This window comes from Adiantum capillus-veneris, chromosome 7 (assembly GCF_014529385.1).
Source record: "Adiantum capillus-veneris isolate H3 chromosome 7, ASM1452938v2, whole genome shotgun sequence".
NCBI lineage: Eukaryota > Viridiplantae > Streptophyta > Polypodiopsida > Polypodiales > Pteridaceae > Adiantum > Adiantum capillus-veneris.
The window spans coordinates 37,715,506-37,737,580 of NC_140937.1; the positions used below are offsets into that span (position 1 = coordinate 37,715,506).

Here is a 22,075-nt window from a genome sequence, read left to right on the forward strand (position 1 = left end):
ACATCGGCATCAATGGAAACAATTAGGAAAAACTAAAGAACATTGCATTAAGACTACAGTAGAGCGCACAAGAATAGACCTACCAGGTGCCCTTGTCAAACAGATATGCGATGGTTCGATGCCCCAAAGTACTAATCATGGCTTCATGGAGCTCTGTGTGAACCCACGAATCTGCCCATCAGCGCCTCTATAATCGACTACGAATAGTGACGAGAAGAGATTGAGATAGTAGCGCCTATGAAACAAAAAGATAAAGACATAAGAAAATCCATAGCCTTAACTACAAAAAAGTGCACAAGACATATACCTAGCAGGGACATGGGTGTCTCTGTAAACGAGTGCTTCTGCGATCAATAGGCAAAGCAATAAGAAGAAATCCATAACGCCTTAAGGCTGCAATATAGCGCACAAGAAAGAACGCCTAACCAAGAAGATCAAAACAATGCATACCATCCAAGAAAATCAAAAGAGCAGCAAAGTGCGTGGCATGACAAACAAAGAAGGTTGAACCTAGAACTAGCCCTTCTTTTCTCTAACCCTAAACTCATGCCCCTCCTAGTTCTCTCCAACTAACGCACTCAAGAAGAGGCGAGCCACATAGCCAAACCCTAAGAGTTATATGTGGCCCTTATCTCTACATCCCTAGGATTCTATTTAAGACCACACACCTAAGAAACCTTATCATACCACAAAGTGGTTCTAGAGAAAAAACTTTAAAATGACCCAAAAAAATAAAAATCCTCTCCTTTTAGTTAGCAGAAATCAAGGAAAGGCTTAAATCTTTGCCTCAGAGGGGATTAATTGGAGAGAGGAATGATGAGGGCACGGTGAATGAGCAGTATGTCTGAAAGGAAAGCTCGTCGTCATCTCCTCTACCCTATCCACGGGACTATTTGACACCACCTTGTCCGGTGGGATCGACGGTCCAGGATCTCTGAAAGATGTGGACCCTCTATTTATTCCTAAGAATAAAAAGATTTCGGTCGGTCTACCCCCATGATTTGAACCACCACCTCTCACACTAGAGACGTCGGCTCTCCCATTAAGCTTTCGCGCGCCACTTGAAAAGAGGGTGATAACATAGTGTGATATGGCAAAAGTGACGGGGGGCGGATCATACAGTGTTCACTTGGAGATCACTTTGGAATGGTTGAGGTCACACGGTGATCACTTGGAGATCACTTTAGAATGGTTGGGGTCACACGGTGATCACTTTGGAGTAGGTAGGTTCATAGGGTGATCACATCATAATTGGGAATCACACGGGGATCACTTAGCGATCACTTGATGTTCACATTGAGTTTCCTTGGGGTTCACTTCGATTGTGATCCCATGACGATCACTTGGGGATTAATTCAGCATCAGATGGTGCAAAGCCAATCCCGTCACCCCCAATTAATAGCGACCATTGATCCCACCTGACACAAGTGGTGTCAAATAACCCTGAGGCTACCCTATCCCTTTGTCTACTTTCTTCCGCAACTAAGTGATACGCCCTTTTCCACTTCTCCATCGGTGGAGGAACATGGAGCTTCATGAATCCCTTTGAGATGGCTTTGTGCATGGCTCCCAGCATGGGCATATGAGAGCTTCGCCTGTGAGGAACATGAGAACCAACCCTAATTCTTATCCATCCTTTGTACCCAACCCCCTTTACCAAGCTAGACCTCTTCTCCTCCATGAGGTAGTTGATCAGCCTGGAGGTCTCACCTTCAACCATTCTCCCCAACAGAGACAACCCAATGTCTTATGCATCAGTGGCTAATCTTCCCCCTGTTGGAGCAATCACCACAAGCATCAACTTCCCCCACTTGGTTCAAATACCTATTGCTGCTCAAGAATCCCCTTGTCCTCTTGACATTTTGATGGTAAATCTGCATGAGCAAGGTAACCTTATTCAACCTCAATATCATCTGTTTAACTCTAATCTTATGCATGAACAAGGGACCCTAAATTTGTTGACCCTAATTAGAGGGAAGGGAAGGCTCTAGAGTCTCCAAGATCTTGAAATAACCCTAATTCTTCCTCTTCCCCAAAAACCAGAGATGGAAAATCCTTCTTTAGTGTAGAAAACCAGCAAGATGAAGGAGGTACTAGTGAGGAGGAGGGTGGGATTACCATTCTTATTAAAGACCTTGAAACCTTGCATGCCCAACTTAAGGATAGAGCTATGATTGGTCTCTTCCATGGGGCAAGACCATCCATGGAAACCCTGAAGATAATATGGATAGCGCAGCAATGAGAAAACAAAAAATTAAGCTTTTGCATGTGCAATACTTGTCCAATAACTACTATTTGTTCTTCTTTGAGACTGCTAACAACGCTCTCTAGATTGTAGGCCATAGCCAATGGTTAATTAGAAACATGTATCTCTCAGTCTTGAATTGGTACCTAGGATTTAATCCTTGAGGCCCCAAATCAGCCAAAATTCCTATGTAAGTGGACTTCCCTGATCTACCCATAAAATTATACCCCTAGCTAAAGTGCTTCAACAAAGAGGCAAAGGAGGTATTAACCCCAAATGGGACCCTCAACTCCTCATAGAGATGGATATCAAATCTACTCTTAAAAGCCTTGTCCATATTAGAGAGACCCCCCCCCTTTTCCTACCTCTCTCTCTCTCTCTCTCTCTCTCTCTCTCTCTCTCTCTCTCTCTCTCTCACACACACACACACACACACACACACACACACACACACACATTTTCAAATGCTCAAACCCAAGCGTAAGATTCAAGTCCTCATCCTTGCCCTATCCATTACCTCTTCCCACCTCTGTGTGTGTGTGTGTGTGTGTGTGTGTGTGTGTGTGTCTCTTTGTTTGTGTGTAAGAAATACCCAAAAAAAATTGAATCTAAGGCAATGTGCACTATCAAACACGATGTCATGCGGTTTTTTAGACACGACATGAAAAAGCAAGTTCACAATGTGTTTTGAGGTTTTTTCTACTTTATGGCTTATTTGGGGGTTGAACAATAACACTAATTTGTTGAAATGTGAAAGGTGGAAAGTGAAGTAGAATTAATGTTCATGCATGGGAGGGAAGGGTCACCACATTTTAGGGCTCAAAGAGGACAAGGGGATTGAGTAGATGATGTATATACTAGAAAGAGGAGAGGACTATTTGTAGTGTATCTTTTGCATTGTGTTGTAGCTTTATCTCAAGGCTTTGTGTCATTGTTCCCAACAACCATTCCCAACCTCACCACAACAAGTGAAGTATTGAGTTAGCAAATTGCATGAAGGAAAATATCATTTTCATACAACAATTGTTGTAAGATGCATAAATATGCATTAAGTGCACACATGATTGTGCCCACAAAGGGAAAAAACCGTACATAGCATATGGCTCGGGGAGGTGCCACTATCCTTTCCCTAGATTTATAATTTTAGAAAGAGAACGTGCCCTTCCCCCATATATTGGGTTTCTCCTCTAGTGTTAAGAGGGTCTTGACATGCTTCTCCTCCAGTGTTGGAGGGACGTGTTTACAAATTGATAGAAAGAGTTTTTTACCTTCAACATTTGCCACTCTTCCAACAATATTTAATTTGTTGATCCCTCATTTGTGAGCTTCTCTGGATCTATACATGAGGCAGACCAACCCTCTTTAAGACAAACGGCATGTAATTATAAGCTATATCCTATCATCTATACAGACATCTGGTGTTCCTCTACCATCCATTGCCAATTGTGCCTAAAATTCTTCTTGAAAATGAGCCCTAGCCCATTTTCTTTTGCAACAACTTGGAATGTTGTGAAGTGCACTAGACTCTCTAGAAAGCTAACTCCATTTCCAATATGGATATAGGTATTGAAGTTCCAAACGGTTTAAAGAAGAAAAACTTATTGTAGTCATCTCATCAAGTATGTAGTAACGATTCTGGTTCGATTTCTTTCGATAGAATCATGAAAGATGCTTTTTTGTTATCGAATCTAATATTGAAACATGAATTTCTAGACTCCACACAATCTTCATTGTGGATGGGCATGCCATGGAGCACACTAAGGACCCCACACTTAGTTTAAGTTTAAATGCAGTACCCCCTTTTTATGACATGGTCAATAGCTTTGTATTGTACTATTGCTCTAGCATTATTATATGCTTTTAAGCTTGCAAATCTCTTGCTTTGCATCCACTCAAAATATCACATAGCATGGTCCCTTCTGCCTGCAATCTCAGTGAGTGAAATGACATGAAGCTGATAGTGGTTTTCTTTCTCATTTATGTGATGTGACATTTCTTCTTTTGTCTTGAAGGAACAAGCAACCTGCTTCTCAATAGGCCTTCATTATCCCCACCATCATTTATTTTTGATAAGCAGTTTCAACACAACTTCAATAACTGGTGAGTGATCCCAAAGAAACTCAGTAGCTGAAATAACTATGACACATTCATCAACATCTGGGACAATGTCTTCGACGTTGATACGGGCACCTGTGATATCATGCCAAGTGTCTGATTGCATTTCCACCCTTTCCAATGACCATCCCAATCTTGTCATTGGGTAGAGAACACGAACTGAAAAATCCTCTTCCTTTCCACTCTTTGGTATGTCCATAGGAGATACACCTAGCTAAGGAAACGGATGACTTCCTTGTGACCACAAAGCTCCTGGCCCCATGCCTCCATACCCCACAAGAAGATTTAGAAAATTTCTTATGTAGGAAAAGCGAGCCTTTTTCAGTGTTTTTCATACAATGCATAACATCATGAGCTCCTGCTGGGGAGGCACCGCATACCTAGATAGGTACAATTGGGGGCAAGGGACCACCGGCCGCCCCACCACGCTGGCGATACCCTGCCCCCAATCGTACCTAGCTAGGTATGCCGTGCCTCCCTCACAGAAGCTCATGATGTTGAGGTAAGTCATAATGTGGGAATGATTGTGAGAATCTGTCCAAAACTTCTTGCGCCTTGAATCGGCACCACCAACGTTCCCTGCACCATACGTGGGTGGTAGCATATTAGAGGGTGGATACATCTGTCCTCTTGGAGGCATAGGAGGAGGAGGCATGTTTGGAGGTTGTCCCTGGGGACGGTCCCATAATAGAACTTATACATTCGAGCAGAAACTTCATATAGGGCCCTCCTCACCACAATAGGGTCACCTGATATCTGCACAAGTTCGTCCGTAAGAGCACACCTAGGAAGAGTATCCCTGCTAGAAATTTGTATCTGCACACCAGTCTCATTACTCATCTTCTCGATAGTTCTGCCACCTTTCCTAAGCAACCAACCAATTTGATTGTTTGGGATGAGCAAAAACTTGATATAGGGCTCTCCTAACAACAATAGTGTCACCTGATATCTGCAGAAGTCCGTCCATAGGGGAAGCACACCCAGGAAGAGTATCCCTGCTAGAAATTTGTATCTGCACATTGGTCTCCTTTCTCATCTTCACAATATAATTCTGCCACCTTTCCCAAGAAAGCAACCAATTTGATTGTTTGGGATGAGCAGCCTAGCAGTCACTTCACCAGATGGTATCTCATTATTGCCGTGGTCATCCTCTGCGTTAGATGGCCGATTCCAATCATCCTCATCAATCTTTGCATGTCCTCTGAACAGAGAATCCTGAGCAGGGCAAAGTATCTGCACTCCCTCTGGTTAATGTACTTCAGGCTTCTCGCTGTCTTGATCCTCCCTTTCTTCTTTATCCTCATTGTCCTGAGAGCTATCTCTATGTTTTCTCTTCTCATCATCCAGCTGGGTGCTCCAAATTAGCACAACTAATCATGCAACTCCAACAGAAATTTCTTTAGAACAGTAACAACTTTCTCTCTCTATCCAAACTAAGTAAAGCTTGCAGTTGAAATGTGCAATAATGCTACATTTGACAGCTTGTCAAGGCTTTGTAAGAAACCCCACATCAACATACTTAGTGAGGGTAATGCAATGCAGCTTATCATTATTATCTTACAGCTTGTCCTCTCCGAGAAGCCTACGAGTCCTCCATATGTGGAGCTCCAAGAATTTACTCCACCTCTGCCCGCATTACGCAACTTAGAGATTAGCTTCTCCTGGAATGTTACAGTGGGTACGGACTTTTTGTTCAGCTTCGACCAAAGGCGTAGCACCTGCCCTCTCTTGACAAGCCCATCAATCACCATGGTAAGACTCACAGGGTTAGGATTTAGAGACTTGTCTATCATCATCTCCAGCACCTCTAATCCTTCATGTGGCTTCCCAACAAAACAAAGTGCCTTGATGAAGGCATTGGAAGCCTTCACATCTGGTTCAATCCTATCAATCAGAATCTCATTAAAGATTTTCAAGACTTCCAATGCTTGATTAGATTTACTTCAGAAAGGTTTAATGCTTCTGCTTTGTGGCCAACACAGAGTCCCCCAATAAGCTTCTTGTACATCTCCGCACTAAGGTAGATTTCCACCTGTCACATTCATCTCATACTCTTGGCACTAAGGTAGATTTTCACCTGTCACATTCATCTCATAAAAGAGCTTCTCTTGGACAAATGGTAGAGCCTGCATAATTGGTGTCCAAGCTTCCCCGACTACCAAGAGGGAGAAGGCACTTTCCAAGGCATCTCAACAAAACCTGAGGGAGACATTGCGGATGCAGTCGACCCCAGGAGAATTTGTAGCGGCAGCTACAAGGATTGAAAATGCTGGTACCACCATCTGTTTTAATGTGCCCAATGTGATCCCATTATTTAGTTTGGCTTTTAGGTACTTATTTCACTTATTTGTCCAACCTGGGGACTAACACACAAAATTTAATGCGCGGTGGTGAGGGGATCCGCGGTTGCCAAGTCAATGCACGTGCAATCGTAGCCACATGTGTCACATCAAAACTAAACCTGGATAGAAGTTATACCCCCTAAACTTGGGAAGAGCATGGCCCAAGTTTAGCGCGCCTCAATTTTTGCGTTGGCTGGGTTTAATCTTCTTGGAGATGGGTTTAGTATGCCTCGAGATCCCACTGTTCACTTCCGAGCCGTCATCCCCTCACCCCCCACCATTAAATGTTGTGTGTCACTTAGTCACGAGTTTTGTCGGAGTCTTGGTAGGGCAATTTATTGAGGTTGGTATATAAAAAACCCTCAACAACCCCCATTGTATTGTACATTAGTTATAGCTCTCTCTCTCTCTCTCTCTCTCTCTCTCTCTCTCTCTCTCTCTCTCTCTCTCTCTCTCTCTCTCTGTGTGTGCATTTTAGAACGCTAAGGTCTTTGGCCTTTTGGCGATGAGTTTGATATAGTATCGAACGCTCTAGACCAAGAGTGTCGCTGCGGGTTTGCGAAAGGTTTTTCCTTTTGGGACTTATCACCTTCCGCACCCCCGAACGCTTGGCTGAATGGCTACACCTCTCACCTGTTCAACTGGCTTGCTGCGATGGAACCCTCACTTTGGCAATGAGTTTGATATAGTCTTTGGCCTTTTCTTTGCCGTTGGCGTTACGAAGTCAAGCAGGCAAGCAAAAATGGTGCCATTGTTATGAAACTCTATTGCTATTGGCCCTAGATGCTGCATTTTGACATGGTGTGGATAGCTAATTGACAACTTAGTCTTCAAAAGAAACGAGCGTAGAGCGATTTCAAGATACTAGAAGGGAAACGGTCCAGGGAACTGCATGCATTCTAAAGTGCAAGCTGATTGTCGAGAAAGCTCAATAGGGGAGCCGTCCGTAACAGCTGAGCTCCGAGTGTTTTTGAGACCCTTGGGTAAGAGGGTGCCGAGTGACAGGATCTCCGACTTCTCTTGGACAATCTTTTTTTTCCTTATAGAGATGTTCCCGCACGGGCCTCGAGGGGTGTACCAACACCAATCATTGACTATGGAAAGATCATCCAACATTAAATTAGTAGCCTATGATCGATCGAAGTGCCCAAGGAAGCCGTTAGTTTGTTTGGCTCGTGATTGTGAAGTCAAATGCTACCAGATGCGCTTGCTAGAGGACAACGGAAAAGGAAAGCTTGACAAGGACGGCAAAACCAGTACTCAGTTAGCTACCTCGGTACTCACGAGGTCCAAGCACATTTGTTATAAATGTGACACAATGCTTTGTTTGGCTTGGGAGTTTGAAGCCAAAGACAAAAGCAGGAACTCACAAAGAGACAAAGACAAAGGAAAACTGAACAGAGATAATGGTGATACCCACGAGGTCCAAGCACATTTATTATAAATGTGACACAATGTATTGTACATCAATTATTTATTGCCATGGTTCGTTGGTTCAAGACTCTCTCTCTCTCTCTCTCTCTCTCTCTCTCTCTCTCTCTCTCTCTCTCTCTCTCTCTCTCTCCCCTTGGTCTGTATGCTTCCGCATCGTCGACTTTGACAAACCCTACATACCCTCTCTTGTCCATCAAGAAGAAATAGAAACATCTCCTAGCCTTGCATTGATGGCTGACTTATCACTACTAATGATCCCATGATGACTTATAAATGACCTCAAGTCTGGTCCTCCACAATGACACGATGCTCAGGTTTATTGGAGTTTACATGTAGATTTATAGGTGCTTGGGTCCAAGTTTACATGTACAAGGTGATGGCAGTAGATTGTTGTTGACAAAATGCAATTTTTAAAAAGAAATTAGATAAATTGATATATAAAGAAAGATGCTTTATCTTCCATTTAGGACACAAACTTCTTGCGAGAACACCTAAATGCTACAAGCTGGGTCCCACCGGGCGTGCTACTGATAGCTATTTTTCTAGGCCTAGACCATGGAGAAAACCCAAATAGCCAAGTAAAACATAGCAAACAAGAAATATGCTCATACTCCCAAACCCAAGTTCATCAACAAGGAACTATGGCTAGAAGGTGCTACTAAATCTACTGCCAATGAATGTATATGCAGTCTCAATAACAGATCTCATCCTTAAATGTCCATAATAAAGTGATCACTTCTTCATTCAATAAAATAAAGAGAAAAGAGAGGTTAAATGTTGTCATATTTCAAAAGAGAGAGACAGACAAGGAGCATCGTATATGTATGCTAAATTATCGTGTATTTGTGAATATTGTTTTGTTTTTACAACAATGTAACAAAAATTATATTTGTCTTCGGGAACTTTTGTCGAGGTAGTTTGTATCTTCACTGCTTCAAAAAATTTGAATGATATCGATAGCCCAAGTACTTTCTTGGGTTACACTCTATAGGGCAACACTTCTTGTTTGTCTTACACACTATAAGGAAGCACACCTATTTTTCCTATTTTACAACTCCTTCACCAAGGCCCACCATCGACTCATTTATTTCCCTCAAATATATCTTTACCTCTCGTGCTCTCAAAATCAGCAATCTATTGATATCTCTCTCTCTCATCATATTTGGTAGCACCCAAAACCGACTTTCTCTCACAATAAGGTCTTCTCTCTCTCTCTCTCTCTCTCTCTCTCTCTCTCTCTCTCTCTCTCTCTCTCTCTCTCTCTCTCTCTCTCTCATCATATTTGGTAGCACCCAAAACCGACTTTCTCTCACAATAAGGTCTCTCCTCTCTCTCTCTCTCTCGGTCTCTCTCTCTCTCTCTCTCTCTCTCTCTCTCTCTCAAATATGGCCCATGAAAAGACCTCTCTCTCTATCTCCCTTTCTCTCAACATAAGAATATTACCAAAATGAAGGGTCTGTTGGACTTAGGGTTGCAGAGAAACACACACAGCTTGGAGAAGACGAAGGAAGCTCAAGGCACACAATAGAGAGTGTGTTACTTAGTGTGAAATGGAAAGATAGATAGCCCTAGAGTGATGGGCGTATATACAATGCACGGGGGAAAAAAACCTCCTAAAGAGGGAAAAAATGCCCCGGCGGTCCTAGTGTGTTCACACACATCACTACCACATGTATATGGTAACAAATCCCCCCTGGAGTGATGCGGTGAACGAGAGCTGGCACATGAGTATAGGATAGGATCAGTCCACAAAGGGGAGTAAGCCCAAAGCTTTGCGGAAAGCTTTGAGCTTCTCACGAGACAATGCCTTTGTGAAAAGATCTGCAAGGTTGTCCTGTGTTGGCACATAAGCCAAGCTAATCTCTCCTGCTGAGAGCCTCTCCCTGACATAGTGGTAATGCACCTCAATGTGCTTTGTGCGAGCATGAAAAACTGGGTTCCTCGCAACTGCCAATGCGCTCTGACTGTCAGTGTAGATAGTGTTGGCAGTGTCCTGTCCAACACCCAAATCAGCCATAAGGCGTCTGAGCCATACACACTCAACCGTAGCTGTGAAGACTGCCCTGTACTCAGCCTCACAACTCGAAGTGGCCACAATAGGTTGCTTCTTGCTCAACCATGATATACATGAACTGCCAAGCATGAAACAAAAACCACTTGTGGACACTCGTGTGTCAAAACAACCAGCCCAATCTGAGTCCGAAAAAGCATGTAAGTCTGGCGGCAATGATCCCCCCTTGGGATAAAACAAGCCAAGATGTAAAGTGCCACTAAGGTAGCGAAAAATCCTCTTGACAGCCTGCCAATGCTTAGACCCTGGGCTATGCATAAATCTGCTGACCTGTGAGACTGCAAACTGAATATCCGGCCTCGTGTTGCATACATAAATGAGGCAGCCAACAGCAGTTTGGTAAAGAGTGACATTAGCAGGATCACCAGCATCATGTAGACTCAACTTCAAACCTGTTTCCATGGGAGTGGCAATAGGTTTGCAATCCTCAAGTCCAAACTTACATAGCAATGTCTCTATGTAACTTTTCTGACACAAGGCAATACCACCATCACACTGCTTAAACTGTATACCCAAATAATGATGCAACAGCCCCAAATCTTTCATCTTGAAAGTAGCATTCAAATCAGCCTTAAATTCAGCAATGTGTCTCTCATTTGGTCCAGTGATCAGCAAATCATCAGCATAAAGAACCACAATGAGAAGTACATCACCCTCACGCTTTACATACAATGTGCTTTCTGTTGGACTGTTACGAAAGTCTTGTTTGACCAAATGAGTGTCAGCTTTCTCATACCAAGCAGGAGGAGATTGCTTCAACCCATACAAAGCCTTCTTACATCTGCACACTTTGTCCTCTTGTCCTTTTATGACAAAACCGTGAGGCTACGTTACATAAACTTCCTCAAATATGTCACCATTCAAGAAAGCAGTAACAATGTCTGATTGATGTACATCCCAACCAAAATGAGCTGCCAATGCACATAGAAAACGCACAGTAGTCATACGACAAGTGGGAGCAAAAGTCTCTTCATAATCTATGCCTTTTTGCTATGCATAACCCTTTGCAACAAGTCGAGCCTTATGGCGATCGAACTCACCATCCGGCTTGCGTTTCAACTTGTAAACCCACTTCGTACCAATGGCCTTTTTGCCAGGAGGCAAATCACATAAAGTCCATGTGTCATTTTCTATAAGTGCATCATATTCTGATTGCATGGCAGCCATCCAATTTTTTGAATTTTGTGCTTCATGAAAAGTCAGAGGCTCCTCAACATCATGTAAGCTAGACACAGCCAAAGCATAACAATCTGATGCATAAGATGCATGGCGAGAGCCTGAACGAGTACGACTAGACAAAGGTGCATCCAATTTACTGTCACACAAAGTGTGCACCAGCCATTTTGGCATACCTCTAGCCTGCTCATTTTTAGCCCTTTCCTCATCAAGTACATCATGTACATCTGGATCAGTAATAGACTGATCTAAAACATTTTCAGAAACCCCCATAGGATGTACATTTGCCTCATTGGAACTTACATTCGTATTTCCACCACTGAAAAGAGGCAACAAAGTGTCATAAATGTCCTGTGAGCTTACATTACTGTCTCTGGTACATGACAGCAAGGGCTGAACAGAATCTTCCACAAACACTACATCCCGTGAAACTAGAATATGTTTTGTTTGCGGATGATACAACCTGTAACCTTTGCTTTCAGCACTATAACCAACAAAAATACATTTGACAGCCTTATCATCCAATTTTCCGCGCTGCACTTGTGGCACCAAAGCATATGCCAAACAGCCAAAAACACGCATGTGCTCAATAGAAGGTTTTCTATCATGCCATGCTTCATATGGAGTAATAGACTGCAAAGCTTTTGTAGGACACCTGTTAAGTACATAAGTGGCACACATAATGGCCTCAAGCCAAAAAGAATGCGGCAAAGCTTGACTTTTGACCATACATCATGCCATTTCCGTCAGTGACCTGTTTTCCTCTCAGCAACACCATTTTGCTGAGGTGTATAAGGCACTATACATTGGTGTTTTATCCCATGACTAGCCAGAAATGCATTAAATTCATGAGACATATACTCCCCCCCTCGATCGGAACGGAGGGTGCCCATAGTACATTTCGAGACATTTTCAGCCATAGCCAGAAATTGTTTGAAGCATATAAAAACTTCGGACTTCGCTTTAAGAGGAAATACCCATGCATGCCTGGAGTAATCATCAATGAAAGTCACGAAGTACAGGTAATTGCCCAAGGACGGAGTTTGCATGGGCCCAAAAACATCACTATGCACAAGCTGCAACCTGCATGTGGCCCGAACTGAACCATCCTTTGGAAACTTAGAACGCTGCATCTTACCCAAAATACAGCCTTCACAAACATGTTTGATAGGTCCTTCAAGAGGCGGCAAAGAAGCAACCATATCAAATTTCTGCAAACGCAGCAAACTGGCAAAATTCAAATGACCAAAACGTGCATGCCAAAGTTTTGCATCTGAAATAGCCCTTGAATCTGCAACAGCATTTGCAAAATTTTGTCCACACTTGTCATACAAAGTGAGCTTATACAGCCCACGGCACAAAAGGCCAGATGCAACAATTTCATCACCAAAACTGAGATCATGAATTGTATATCTGTCATCCACAAATTTGACTACAAGTCCAAGTCTAGCAAGTGCGGATACAGACAAGAGATTCTTCTTGATCCCAGGTACATAAAGTGCATCAACAAGTGTGAAGGAACTGCCATTAGCAGCAGTGAGCACAATCTTTCCAACTCCCTGAACTGGATAAGAGGCGTTGTTGGCACAAGTGACTCAATTCCCATGAGGGACAGACTCGAGAGAGGTAAACAATTCACGATGTGAGGTAATGTGCTTTGTAGCACCACTGTCAAAATACCACACATGTGAATCTGCAGCAACTGACAAGCATGCATCATGGACAGCAGGATGTAAGTGCACTCTGCGCTAAAATCCCATTCTGCATCAACATCAGCATTACAGTCTCCTTTCACAGAAGACTTAGCAATGGTTGCATTTGTAGTGGAACCAGCATTTGCAGTGGAACCACCCTCTTTCTTCTTAGCCTCTTTGGCCTTCAACTTAGGACACGACTTGATCAAGTGATCATTGGCTTTACAATAATGGCAACGCATCTTCTTTTTGCCCTTATCACCAGAATTTCCAGACGAAGTACTGCTAGCAGAAGCATTAGGAATAGAATTTTTGCCGCTCGCAGCAAAACCATAAGAAGTGGCTGCATTATTGTTACCACCCTTTCTTTGAGAAGCAATAAAAGCCTGTTCAACTGCACGCTGCCTAGTCCTGTTTTTTATGGAAAGTGACTCTTGCAACAGCAATGTGCATAATACATCAAACTTGACAACTTCAGGATTTCCTTAGGTCATAAGTCTCCAAGTACTAGCAAAAGCCTGGTAGGAATCTAGTAAGGCATCAAGAACAGTCTGCACAAGGGAACTGTCTGAAATGACTTCACCTGCAGAAATAAGCTGCTCATCGATATCCTTGACACTAGCAAGGAAAGTGTCCATATCATCTTCCTCATGCATAATCTTTGACTCCAGCTCTTTACGCAGCAAAGCAATTTTAGCCTCATTGCGGCTTGCATAAAGACCTGCTAAAATATCCCAAGCCTGTTTTGCAGATTTTGCTGAACGGATGTGAGGAACAATGGTGCGCTTCACAGACAACGCAATCAATGCATGATCCTGCGCATCCTTAACATCCCAACGAGCTTGTTCTATCGTAGGCAAAACAACTCTAACAGCTGCAATCCTTGCAGCAAGACCTGCAACATCCTCAACATCGCCTACATCCTCAGAACCAGGACGTACATCAATGCCCTGCACAATGTTCCAGACACCCTTTGACACAAGAACATGTTGCATCATATAAGCCCACATAGGGTAGTTGTCCCCATCCAACCTGTCCTCAGTAGCAAACATCTTGAACACATCTGTGTTGTTGTTGTCAGCCATGGTAAATGCTGCACCTGATGTGAAAACTGCCCGAAAATAAGAGAAATGGAGCGGGAACAACCTGTGCTATATAGCACAAACCGTAGAAGACTATAAGGCACCTGTTATGCAGAAAACGGCACTGACATAAATTCTGCACAAAATGACAAAATAGCCTGTGCAGTACTGCCTGTAGTGGAAACGGAGACCGAAATGAGCCCAAATCAAAATTCTGAGCGATCGCTCACCAAAGCTCACTGAAATCGGAGAAAGTGAGCAGGCGTGTGCTGGAGAAGCTGGCAACTAAGCCCGGGAGGGCGTGACCTGCTCTGATACCAATTGTTGGAATTAGGGTTGCACAGAAACACACACAGCTTGGAGAAGACGAAGGAAGCTCAAGGCACACAATAGAGAGTGTGTTACTTAGTGTGCAATGGAAAGATAGATAACCCTAGAGTGATGGGCGTATATACAATGCACGGGGAAAAAAACCTCCTAAAGAGGGAAAAAATGCCCCGGCGGTTTCAAATGATATAAGGCAGGGATTAGATTAGATAGAAGACTTAGGTTCAATGCATCAGTCACACAATTCAACTCACATTTTATTATAACAAAAGGCTATGAAATACATCTCTATGTGTTAATGTACTCTACATTGATAGAAATAGAGATGTATTTTAATAGAAAAAGGCTATGAAATACATTTCTGTGTGTTAATCTACTCTACCTTGATAGAGAAATATGATCTAATGTTTCACGATAAGGTGGAAGATGCCATGCATGTGGTTGTGGGCTGGGTGAAAAGGGGTGTGTGTGTGGGGGGGGGGGGGGGGGGGGGTCAAGAGGATCTTGCATCTAGAATTCCAAATGGTAAGGATATGCCTCTGGGTATCTACTTTGTGCAAAGTGGTTGCATTGACCATATAATTAGGCTTACTTTTTGCAAAGTGGTTGTGCATTGACCATGCAGTTAGGAATATTACTCAGTATAGGTATATTTATGGGTAATATGGGTAATTTTGGTTATAGTTACATGTTACTCAATATAGATACATTTATGGGTAATAAAGGTAATGTTGGTTATAGTTACACAGGCTACTAGTAAGGCTTTAGAATCATCATTGTATGAGTCCTTGTTTAGCAATGCTTGAGGCTCCAAGTGTGTGTAAAAATATGTAGAAATAGTTTTTGTTTCACAAGGAGCATCATGGAATAACAAATAGATTTCAATCTTATTATTACAAAATACATGATGATCTACAATGTTATTGCACATTAAAGCAACAACATGAAACATGAATGTAGCATCAAACTTGACACATAAAAAATTTGGGAGAATTGGTATAGATAATTGAAAAGGAATAAGGAAATCTTGTTTGCATACAATGCTTGATGGGAACAATGTACTCAAAGAGACAGACTAGCTTCCCATTTGTCTTCTTAGAGGGCTCTATCACAGATTCTAATCCCTATAGTATGAATCACCCTTCAACAAGTTGCAAAGGGATTTTTGGGATTATTATCATAGAGGAGGATGAAAATGGCTCTTCTAGGAAACCAATAAAAAGAATGAGTTCACCTATGAGATGGAAATCTAAACAGCTAGTAGCATGTCTAAAAGATTGAACATCATATCACCTCTATTATGATGTTCATGGATTTGCACTCTTATATCAAGATGAAGGAGCCAGAGAGGAGCTTGGAATTGAGATCAATTATGTCAACAAACATTTTTAAGAGGGTAAAAAAGATCCTCATTGATGTGCCACCTCAAAATATCGTATGAAATCTAGATGGTTCGTTTCAAAGTGCTGGAATGATAATTTTCTTTATCCAAAAAGAGGAGAAAATAGAGCAGTGGTGAATGTGCTTCTTCTATCCTTTTGTGCAACTTTTTCACGATGCGTTGAGTCTCGACACAAAAGATGTCATTTGCCTACAGGAGAGAAGCAAAGGAAATCTAGTTGCTACTCTCTCTCTCTCTCTCTCTCTCTCTCTCTCTCTCTTTGTGTGTGTGTGTGTGTGTGTGGGTGGTGCGCGTGTGCGAGTGTCAAAGTAAATGCTTCAAATAAATAAAAACAAGAAACATGGTATAAAATCAGTCGCCCAAATCAACAACACATCCAACCCCTCTTGATGAAACTGCATCCAAAGTGCTTACACAAGATGTAGTTAGACTTAAAAGCTGGGTTACAAGCATGTTATGGGTTAGCATAGCTTTGCATATACAATATGTTACTGCTCAATTAGAAGCTAGTGGCAGATACCATTGTTGCTTCACTTATAAGGACTTTAGGGTTTTTGTGAACGAGTTCAAGGTTTATAGTATTGATTGTCAAAATCCCTGAAGATGGAAAGACTCAATGGAGTCGACACATCAGAGAGTGTCAAGTTTTATGTTGGCCATGTTCCTCGTCACATGAGAGAGAAGAAACTTCTTCCTGGCATGCTCAAATGCCTCCGTCAACATGTTGCCACCTCTCTCTCTCTCTCTCTCTCTCTCTCTCTCTCTAAAAAAAAAGACGGGTCCAAGAGCCCCCCATCCTCTGTGCGTACGCGGATGATGGGAGGGCTCTTGGCCTTCCTCTTTTTTTCCCATCACAAAAGTGCGTACATAGGCAAATAGAAGGATGATGTTGAACCAAAAAAAAAAAAGCATCTTCCATAGGGGGCATGGCTTTCCGGAGGTGCAACAAAAAAAAAAGGCGAGGGGTTCAAAGCCCCTCTATCATCCGCAAGTGTGTGGATGATGGGGAGGCTCAGGACCCTGCATTTTTTTCTCCTCTTGCCCCCATTTTTTCCTCAAAATTTCATATTTATATCTTTCTATTGGGCCTTATAGAAGCTTGTGCATTTTTTTTGGACTCATACCTTCCAATGGGCTTCAATGGATCTTTTCCATTTAAAAAAGGCGGGGGTCTAGAGCCTCCCCATCATCCGTGTGCACACAAACGATGAAGAAGCTCTAGCCCCCCGCTTTTTTTTCTATTGCACCTCCACAAAGATTCTCATATTCTACTTTCCCCCCCTTTTCTGCATCACCCCTCCCGTCAACAACCTTGCCATAGCCCCTTGCTAGCCTTGGCTACACAAGAGAATGAGAGAGAGAGAGAGAGAGAGAGCTTCATCTCAAAATATTCTCATAGGCTATTGCCTTTTTTCCCCCCCTAAAATCATGGAGAGGCGCTACGTATTCTTTTTGTGGAATTGGAAAAAAAAGAGGAGGGCAAAGAGCCCTCCAATCATCCGTGCACGCGCATGAACAATGGGGCCCTCTCTTGGCCCCCTCTTTGTTTTTCACATGCGTGCACGAGAGCTTGATGGCAGGAGAAGCCTTCTCTCGGAGTAGGATCTCACTCACTGGCTTCATTTAGAAGCTGCCATCTCTTGCACCAAATGTAGCGGATGCAGGGACGCTAGCCTCATCAGTATATCACACGGGCATGCTCAAATGGGATCAATGGTGGAGGAGGAAAACACGGGGGGTGCCAATTGTGGACCGTCAAATTTGACAATTGCCTCGAATTTACTAGTCTATCCGAATTTACTAATTGACCCACACTTACAATATGACATACGCAAATCCCCTATATTTCAACAAACGCATGCGAGTGTAGTGGTTAGCGCACATGGATCGCAGTGGGGAGGTCGCGGGTTCAAGACATGGGGTGTGGACTGCCCCGAATTTAGAAGCCTACCCGAATTTACTTTTCTCCCCGAAGTCACCACATGTCCCAAATTTACAAATGTGCATCTAACGGTCCGGATCACCTCAATCGTCGATCCCATTTGAAGCCGCCCGTGCGAGATAGTGTGGAGTGGACGCTAGAGATTTTTGCTTCAAGAGGCTCCACACATAATGACACAGGTTCCAAGCGTAGAAAGCATGTTCAAAATGTCGCAATAAGATTTAGAGGAATTGCAAAAGACTTTGTTTCATTTTCTTGCTATTCTTGTCTTTTGGCCCAAAAAAACGAAGGAAGAGAGAGAGAGAGAGAGAGAGAGAGAGAGAGAGAGAGAGAGAGAGAGAGAGAGAGAGAGAGAGATGTCTGCAAACGATGCATGAAAGAGTGGTCTAAAGGAGGCGAGAGAAACAAAATGAAATGAAATGTTATATTAAACATCTTCAAAAGGCCAAAATGACGTATGAGACCAAAACTGTTATAATCCTTGTGGATATATCTAATCCAATGTATGGGTAATTGTGTACAAAGCATCTAAATGACGTTGCATCCCCTCTGGGGAGTTAGAAATCAACACAATATCATCAACATACAACAATATCATCAGAATATAGCAATATTAGGATCCATGTCCCAACCAACTATGGTCCTCTATCACCATCCCTCTCAATGTAGTTAGCAACCTCATCCACATACATTCCAAGTAGTGTAGGTGAGAGTAGGCATCCCAATTTCACCCCAATAGTGGAGTGAACCAAATCAAAAATTCCCTCTAGGATGCGTACATGCCCCACTACTAAATTGTATAGAGCCACGATCCCCCAAATCAACTCTTTGAGTATCCCATCTCCTGTAATCCATGCATCAATCTAGTTTTAGGCACTATATTGAAGGCTTTGCCGAATCCACAAAGAAACAATAGAGTAGTCTCCCACATGATCTCCCCTCCCCAATAATGTCTCTAAGTGTCAAAATATGATCAAGAGTAGAGAAAGCTCTCCTGAAACGTGCCTATCCTAATGCCCATACACCCTCTCTCTCTTCCCATCTACTCAACTTATATTGCTAAAGGATGGATACGTACAACCCTACCAATGTGTTTTCAATCATGATAGTGCATTAGTTCCTAGTCTCCCTAGGATCCCAGGACTTGAAGATAGGTACTATAGTGCACAAAGCAACAAGGCCTTCCCTACTCATTCCATCCTCCCAAGATAATACATTCCATGTGGGAATTACATCCTCAATTGACATTACATGTTTTCGACCATACATCAACTCAAAAAGACATATAATCAAAATAATGGAATACTAACTCTTGTGAGTGGTATCTTCTTCATCTTCAATATCATCAAAGAAGTGAACTTCAATATATTATGAGAGACATACCATCTTTTTTTTTATGCACGAGAGGTCCCACAGGGGGATGTGCTTATCCCTTACAAATATTAGACATAACATGGTCAAGCAAGGCTGCATACCATCAATGTCCACGTAATTGATGCATCACATGATGGGAACGATGGAGAGAACTTGTAGCAACCAGCTAGGAACCTTCTCCTCAAGTGACTCACCCCAAGAGGAGGATGCACTCAAATGTCCAAGGGTAAGAGCCCTAGCAACGTGAACACCAACTGAGCACAAGATGTCCCTCTAGAGGTGACTCAAAGGGGGATTGAATTTCACAACCTATAGGTTGAGAGGACAAAGCCTTACCGTGATACCATCTCTTTAGGGAGAAGAGACACACCATCTTCTCGAACTTCTTCTTTCATGGCTTCCACAATTTGGCCTTCCATATGGTTTATAGACTTTCTCCACTAGAGTCAAGTAGTTATTTAACATTTCACAACATGTTGCAAAATGTTTAAGCTTGCTGACTAAGATTATATGTAAAGTATAATATGTAGTATGGAGTATAGCCAAACTGATGTGCTAATGTATCTCACCGAATTGCTAGCTATTGTAAAGGTTATTGTGTTGACAAGTCATAGGCTTAGTAAGAAAAGTTACTAGGTGTAGGCTTATATGTTATATTTATTGTTTCAAAAAGTTAAAGGGGTGTGAGTAAAGGTGTGCGAGACAAACCATTTTCTATGCAAGTCAAGCTTTAAAAAAGATTTTCCATAAAGATAATCTATGTTCCTTTTTAAGCCAAATTCGTGAAATCTTTTGTGTATGTCATGTAGTACTAACCATAGACAAGTTTGTGTGGATAACGGATTCTCTAAGGGAGTCAAACTACTGAAAAAATTATGCATGTGGAAAATTATTAAAGTTTGCTATGAAAAAGTACTATGTAAGACCATGTATCGTATCAACTAATGGCCACAATGGAGCGATAAATATTGATTTCTTCGTTGGAGCTAAGTTGAAAAGGCTATGCCATCTTTCCAAATATTCAAAACTATTAAGCCAAGGTATTAGATGAAGAATCATGTATAGTATTGTGTTGTTGTGGTGTTCACCTAATCAAAATGGTGTGAGAAAGAATTGATTGCGAACTATACATGGTTTCCATCACTTGATTAAGTGGTTGGATGTGTTCAATGTTACCATATCATAGTGCTACTATTATTCTTCTCGGTCCAGCTTTACAAACATTAATTAATTAGTGCGGAAGATTCCGTCTCTCTCTCTTTGGAGAAAGTAAGCCCTCCCGCTTCGCTCCAGTTCCCTTGAGGACAAACTGTGTCTGTCGCTCACGCCGCTTTTCGTCTCTGCGAGTACCAAGCAGACTCTCACATGGAGCTAGACAACCCACAATGATGAGATCTTCCACGATGTCCAAGGTCCTGGATATCCCCCCGAACATAACAGAAAGAGAGCTCTCTCAAATGGTATTGTCCTTTCTCTACGCAATCATCCCCAAACCACCATATATCTGGCTGCTTCCTTTGTTGCACAACGACTTCATGAAACCTGCCGCCGGCAAAAACGAGTCCTCCATTGAAATTTACTCGTGATGTGTCAGGCAACAAGTCGCATACAGATGCTCCTTTCTTGCTCATCTCCCCACGAGCTGTATCAACCTGCACTGTTGCAACTTGCGTCTTCATCTTATTCTTGGAGCCTCCATTCCAAAGCAGCGCGAGCGGGAGAGAGAGAGAGAGAGAGAGAGAGAGAGAGAGAGAGAGAGAGAGAGAGAGAGAGAGAGAGACCTTCATCTCCTCTCGGAAGCCTGGTTCGCCTCCTCCTGTGCACACCCCTTGTCCAACCATGGCCTCGCATCTTCCTTCAGAGCAACCTTGCACGCCTGCGCACTGGAAATAGGAGGAATGGAAAAATCTTTTCCCACATGGGACATCCTTTTCTCTCTCCATCTCTCTCTTCCACTTGCCATGCGCGCCTTTTCCCCTCATAGACAAAACAGCATCACTTGAGATTCGGGTCAATGAGACCTAAAAAAACTCGTTTCGGGCACCTACTTCTTCTTTGGTTTTGTGGTTTCTTTAGTTCATCAACTTGGTTACTTTGAGACCATGGCAAGTTTGCAAATTTGCTATTCTACATGGTGCGATCTTCTTCTAGACTTGATTAGAAATTGTTCTTTTTTTAATGTTACAGTTAATGTTTATAGACAGTTTGTATGATTTTACATTGCCACGAGCAAGGATGTATGTATGATTTAGTTGATATATTGTTAGGCAAATGAACGAATGCAAAAAGACATGTAGAAATTTTTCATGTCACACTAGTATTTGTTGAGATCATTTGTTTAATATGAGATTGAAAAAGCTCAAAAACAAAGATTCAATTGAAAAATCTTGAAGTTGAAAGCTCGCAAAAATAAAACCCACCTTCCTCGGGCTGTTGATTTGCGTGGTTTTTGGATCCATGGTCCATATTTTTATAAAAGGAAACATAACCATTAGAAAATCATAAAATTTCACCTTACCAAAAAATTTCCATATTGTATTTCAATCAATTAACTCAATTCTTTTTTTTTCCTAAGCTTAGGGGTAGTTTGTTAGTTACAATATAATAACTAGATTCTTGTGAGGTGATATCATTCGCAGGGGTTCCTTATACCTTAATTTATCCATATGAACCCCTACTTAACTTTTGGAAACTCTTTTTCGAACTTTCCCCTTTAGTTTGTAGTCAGAATTAGTAACTTTTTGACCTAGCAATTTTCTAACTATTTATATGCGTAGATATTTTTATCCTACCTTCCTTATAAGCTTCTTGAGCTCCATTAATTATCTTATAATTTTTCAAGTCATTTTCCTAATTGTTTCCTTTAGTCTA

At 42.2% G+C, this 22,075-nt stretch overlaps 1 pseudogene; it reads right to left on the reverse strand.

Moving 5' to 3' along the window:
- Positions 1–4,222: 4,222 nt before the first annotated feature.
- LOC147453703 (uncharacterized) lies at positions 4,223–21,045 on the reverse strand (annotated as a pseudogene).
- Positions 21,046–22,075: the final 1,030 nt, after the last annotated feature.